Below are 6000 nucleotides of genomic sequence, written 5' to 3' on the forward strand. Positions count from 1 at the left end.
TCTGGAAGAATATGTGCTTCATTGCATGTATTCCTCCTTCACCAAAATTAAACATATACTGACCTTTCATCCTACCTCTCTGGAGCAGTTTCTCAGGGCTATTTGAGGTGCTGTCTCCCTGACCGCAGTCCTCATTGTGCCCCAAACAGCAAACTTGCAGCTCTCACATTGTGCATTTTTTTTGTGAACAAGACAACGACTTAACCAATAATTTGTTTGGCAGCTTTTTCTCCTAGTCTGTGTCTTGTCTTTTCATTGTCTTGTAAGTCAAACTCACTTGGGTTTATCTCACTTGTGAAAATGAACTTCCAGATAAGAGATCTCTGCACTGGGGCCGAGTTAAGGAAAAGGCCTTGGTCTTAATTAAGGATCTTCTCCAAATTTATTTTATCCTCTGTCTTCTCCTTCTCCGGATTTTCTAACTTATTCAGAAAATCTAGCCTGGGTAGAAAAATATGCTTTTCTCAAAAGTTTAGAGTACTAGTTTATCCCAATAATAGGAGAGAAATTGGATGGTAAGCTTAGGGATAAGGTGAAGTTGATAAACAGCAAAAAAAGTTAAGTCTTCAAACTTTTTTAAAAAGGATCTAGAATTCTGTGACAAACTTAGAGAAAAACATTCAGACTTGTTTTTACACTGAAAGAGGGGAAACCATTATTTGGTGGGTTTGAAAATGGCTGAGCCTAACTCATCAGAAGTAACTGGGTGTAAAATTAAAAGCAGTAGAAGTAAAATAGTGAACTTCTTTGATTTTGCTTTTATTTTTATGAGTTTGTTGTAAGAGTGAGTTTCTGTCAGTCAGATGTAAAATTTAACTCCTGACTCTAATAAAGTGTCAGACTGCAAATAACACCACCTTTCATGAAACATAAAAATGATAATATTTATATATTTCTCAAAATAAAATTGTATGATCATATTAAACATCGTTTTCCAAACAACATATATTCCTTTCCTCACCTCCAGCCCCCTCTCCGGCCTCCAGAAGGTCTGCTTGTGTGTCAACCTTCATTGACTGGTTTACATGTGTCTGTTGAGGTCAGCAGGTTCAAGAGAACTTGGTAGGGAGGACAGCAAGATCCTTTTTTGTGATACAGCTAAGTCCGAATGCCATTCTCCCTCCCTTTATCTGCTCTGTTATATATAAAATTCCCGGCACAGAACTAAATTCAAGACAAATTTATTGCATGGTCCTTTGCTTTAAAGGATATTGAGCAAGAATCTGATTTTAGAAGTTTATTTGTATGCTATAAACTTCTTTTAACTCACTGAAAATTAACAGAGACTAGGGAGATGAAGTTGAACGGTTCTATGAAGACCTACAAGACCTTTTAGAACACCCAAAAAAGATGTCCTTTTCATTATAGGGGACTGGAATGCAAAAGTAGGAAGTCAAGAAACATCTGGAGTAACAGGCAAATTTGGCCTTGGAATACAGAATGAAGCAGGGCAAAGACTAATAGACCTTTGCCAAGAAAATGCACTGGTCATAGCAAACACCCTCTTCCAACAACACAAGAGAAGACTCTACACATGGACATCACCAAATGGTCAACAGAAATCAGATTGATTATATTCTTTGCAGCCAAAGATGGAGAAGCTCTATACAGTCAGCAAAAACAAGACCAGGAGCTGACTGTGGCTCAGATCATGAACTCCTTATTGCCAAATTCAGACTTAAATTGAAGAAAGTAGGGAAAACCACTAGACCATTCAGGTATGACCTAAATCAAATCCCTTATGATTATACAGTGGAAGTGAGAAACAGATTTAAGGGACTAGATCTGATAGACAGAGTGCCTGATGAACTGTGGAATGAGGTTTGTGACATTGTACAGGAGATAGGGATCAAGACCATCCCCATGGAAAAGAAATGCAAAAAAGCAAAATGGCTGTCTGGAGAGGCCTTACAAATAGCTGTGAAAAGAAGAGAAGCGAAAAGCAAAGGAGAAAAGGAAAGATATACCCATTTGAATGCAGAGTTCCAAAGAATAACAAGGAGAGATAAGAAAGCCTTCTTCAGTGATCAATGCAAAGAAATAGAGGAAAACAACAGAATGGGAAAGACTAGAGATCTCTTCAAGAAAATTAGAGATACCAAGAGAACATTTCATGGAAAGATGGGCTCGATAAAGGACAGAAATGGTATGGACCTAACAGAAGCAGAAGATATTAAGAAGAGATGGCAAGAATACACAGAAGAACTGTACAAAAAAGATCTTCACGACTCAGATAATCACAATGGTGTGATCACTGACCTAGAGCCAGACATCCCGGAATGTGAAGTCAAGCGGGCCTTAGAAAGCATCACTACGAACAAAGCTAGTGGAGGTGATGGAATTCCAGTTGAACTATTTCAAATCCTGAAAGATGATGCTGTGAAAGTGCTGCACTCAATATGCCAGCAAATTTGGAAAACTCAGCAGTGGCCACAGGACTGGAAAAGGTCAGTTTTCATTCCAATCCCAAAAAGAGGCAATGCCAAAGAATGCTCAAACTACCGCACAATTGCACTCATCTCACACGCTAGTAAAGTAATGCTCAAAATTCTCCAAGCCAGGCTTCAGCAATATGTGAACCGTGAACTTCCCGATGTGCAAGCTGGTTTTAGAAAAGGCAGAGGAACCAGAGATCAAATTGCCAACATCCGCTGGATCATCAAAAAAGCAAGAGAGTTCCAGAAAAACATCTATTTTTGCTTTATTGACTATGCCAAAGCCTTTAACTGTGTGGATCACAATAAACTGTGGAAAATTCTGAAAGAGATGGGAATACCAGACCACCTGATCTGCCTCTTGAGAAATTTGTATGCAGGTCAGGAAGCAAGAGTTAGAACTGGACATGGAACAACAGACTGGTTCCAAATAGGAAAAGGAGTACGTCAAGGTTGTATATTGTCACCCTGTTTATTTAAGTTATATGCAGAGTACATCATGAGAAACGCTGGACTGGAAAAAGCACAAGCTGGAATCAAGATTGCTGGGAGAAATATCAATAACCTCAGATATGCAGCTGACACCACCCTTATGGCAGAAAGTGAAGAGGAACTCAAAAGCCTCTTGATGAAAGTGAAAGTGGAGAGTGAAAAAGTTGGCTTAAAGCTCAACATTCAGAAAACAAAGATCATGCCATCCAGTCCCATCACTTCAAGGGAAACAGTGGAAACAGTATCATATTTTATTTTTCTGGGCTCCAAAATCACTGCAGATGGTGACTGCAGCCATGAAATTAAAAGATGCTTAGTCCTTGGAAGGAAAGTTATGACCAACCTAGATAGCATATTGAAAAGCAGAGACATTACTTTGCCAACAAAGTTTCATCTAGTCAAGGCTATGGTTTTTCCTGTGGTCATGTATGGATATGAGAGTTGGACTGTGCAGAAGGCTGAGCGCCAAAGAATTGATGCTTTTGAAGTGTGGTGTTGGAGAAGACTCTTGAGAGTCCCTTGGACTGCAAGGAGATCCAACCAGTCCATTCTAAAGGAGATCAATCCTGGGATTTCTTTGGAAGGAATGATGCTAAAGCTGAAACTTCAGTACTTTGGCCACCTCATGTGAAGAGTTGCCTCACTGGAAAAGACTCTGATGCTGGGAGGGATTGGGGGTAAGAGGAGAAGGGGACGACAGAGGATGAGATGGCTGGATGGCATCACTGACTCGATGGACGTGAGTCTGAGTGAACTCCGGGAGTTGGTGATGGACAGGGAGGCCTGGCGTGCTGCGATTCATGGGGTTGCAAAGAGTCGGACACGACTGAGCGACTGAACTGAACTGAGGGAGATGTCTAGGAGGGCATAGGTGAGGGTAGGTATGTAGCATGTGTGTGCCTGTGTGTTTTGCATGATTCTGTGTGTGTATGTGTGAGAGAAAGAGACAAAGACGGAGTTTTGGAAAGGATTCTGAGGCTGGCTCACACACCAAAATATTGACACTTAGGACTGAATATTCTTGGTTGGGGGTTTCCCTGGTGGCTCAGATGATAAAGAATCCACCTGCAAAGCCAGAGACCTGGGTTCAACCCTCAGGTTGGGAAGATCCCCTGGAGAAGGGAACGGCAACCCACTCCAGTATTCTGGCCTGGAGAATTCCATGGACAAAGGAACCTGGCAGGCTACAGTCCATGGGGTTGCAAAGAGTCGGACATGACTGAGCAACTTTCACTTCACTTCACATTCTTTGTTGGGGGGCTGCTCTGTGCATTGTAGGATGTGTGTGTGCTCAGTCACATTGTCGGATAATCCCCAGCTTCTCTGGTCTTATATTACCCAGAGTTGTGACAACTAAAAATGTCTCCCGATACTGCCAAATGTCCTCAGAGGTGGTGGAGTGTGGAACAGAAGGGAATTTGAGTTACCCAATATCCACAAGGTGCTGATGAAGCCCCTGTAAGACCAGAGGGCCCAGACCCAAGCATTCAGGGCTGATGTGGCATTTGAAGGACAATGACCTCAATAATTGCTCAGATATTATTGCTGGTAATGGGGCCTGAACATCTTATGTTGCTTTATAATGTATCCAGCAAATTCTTGATGATTTCTTCTGTTTGCAGAGCGCTGTACTAGGCAAAGTCTGGGAGGCATGGGGTAAAATGTTTCCTTAGTTTAGGAAAGAAGGGAAAAGTTTTCCCAGTTATAAGTGGTTCTTTTCTAATTTAATTTTTATTAAGGCAAAATACACCTAACACGAAATTTAACATTTTAGGGCTTCCCTGGTGGCTCAGTGATAAAGAGTCTGCCTGCTAATGCAGGAGACACACTTTCCATCCCTGGTCCAGGAAGATCCCACATGCCATGGAGCAACTAAGGCCATGTTCCACAACTATTGAAGCCTGCATGCCTAGACCCCCTGCTCAGCAGCAAAAGAAGCCACTACACTTAGAAGCCCACACACCACAATTAGAGAGTAGCTCCCAATCGCCATAATTAGAGAAAAAACTAAGGTTTTCTCTCTGGTTATAAATAATTAAATAAAATTTAACATTTTAAGTATACAGTTAAGCAGTGTTAGGTACATTCACACTATTGTGCAATCGTCACTATTATTCATCTCCAGAACTTTCTCAAACTGAAATTCTGTCCCCTAACTTCCCATTTCCCCCTCTCCCTGCCCCCACTAAGCAACCACCATTCTACTTTCTGTTTCTGTGAATTTGACGATTCCAAAGACTTCATATAATGGAATCATACAAGCTGTGTCCTTTTGTGACTGGCTTGTTTCACTGAGCATAATGTCCTCAAGGTTCATCCATGTGGTAGCAGGTGTCAGAATTTGCTCCCTTTTAAAGACTCTATGATATTCTATTGTATAGATAGACCTCATCTTGTTTATCCACTCATCTGTTTATGGATATTGGTCTTACTTTCACCTTTTAATTATTGTGAATAATGCTGCTGTGAACATGGGTGTAATAATTCTTCCTCGATTGCTTTCTTTTAAAAGGGCACTTGTTTTCTTAAAATTTTGTCTCCGTTTTTCTCTGTCACTGCTTCTCTAACAGTCTCTCTCTCTCCCTCTCTCTTGCTCTCTCTGCTGTCCTACCCCCACTGTGGATATCTGACATTAGTGCCTACTTAAGATCTAATTTCTCCTTCCTTTGGTAATCAGTTCAGTTCAGTCTCTCAGTCCTGTCCGACTCTTTGCAACCCCATGGACTGCAGCACGCCAGGCCTCCCTGTCCATCACCAACTCCCGGAGCTTACTCAAACTCATGTGCATTGAGTCAGCGATGCCATCCAACCATCTCATCCTCTGTTGTCCCCTTCTCCTCCTGCCCTCAATCTTTCCCAGCACCAGGGCCTTTTCCAATGAGTCAACTCTTCGCATGAGGTGGCCAAAGTACTGGAGTTTCAGCTTCAACATCAGTCCTTCCAATGAACACTCAGGACTGATCTCCTTTAGGATGGACTGGTAGAATCTCCTTGTAGTCCAAGGGACTCTCAAGAGTCTTCTCTAGCACCACAGTTCAAAAGCATCAATTCTTTGGTGCTCAGCTTTCTTTAC

The sequence above is a fragment of the Bos indicus x Bos taurus genome, chromosome 25 (genome assembly GCF_003369695.1).
Source record: "Bos indicus x Bos taurus breed Angus x Brahman F1 hybrid chromosome 25, Bos_hybrid_MaternalHap_v2.0, whole genome shotgun sequence".
NCBI lineage: Eukaryota > Metazoa > Chordata > Mammalia > Artiodactyla > Bovidae > Bos > Bos indicus x Bos taurus.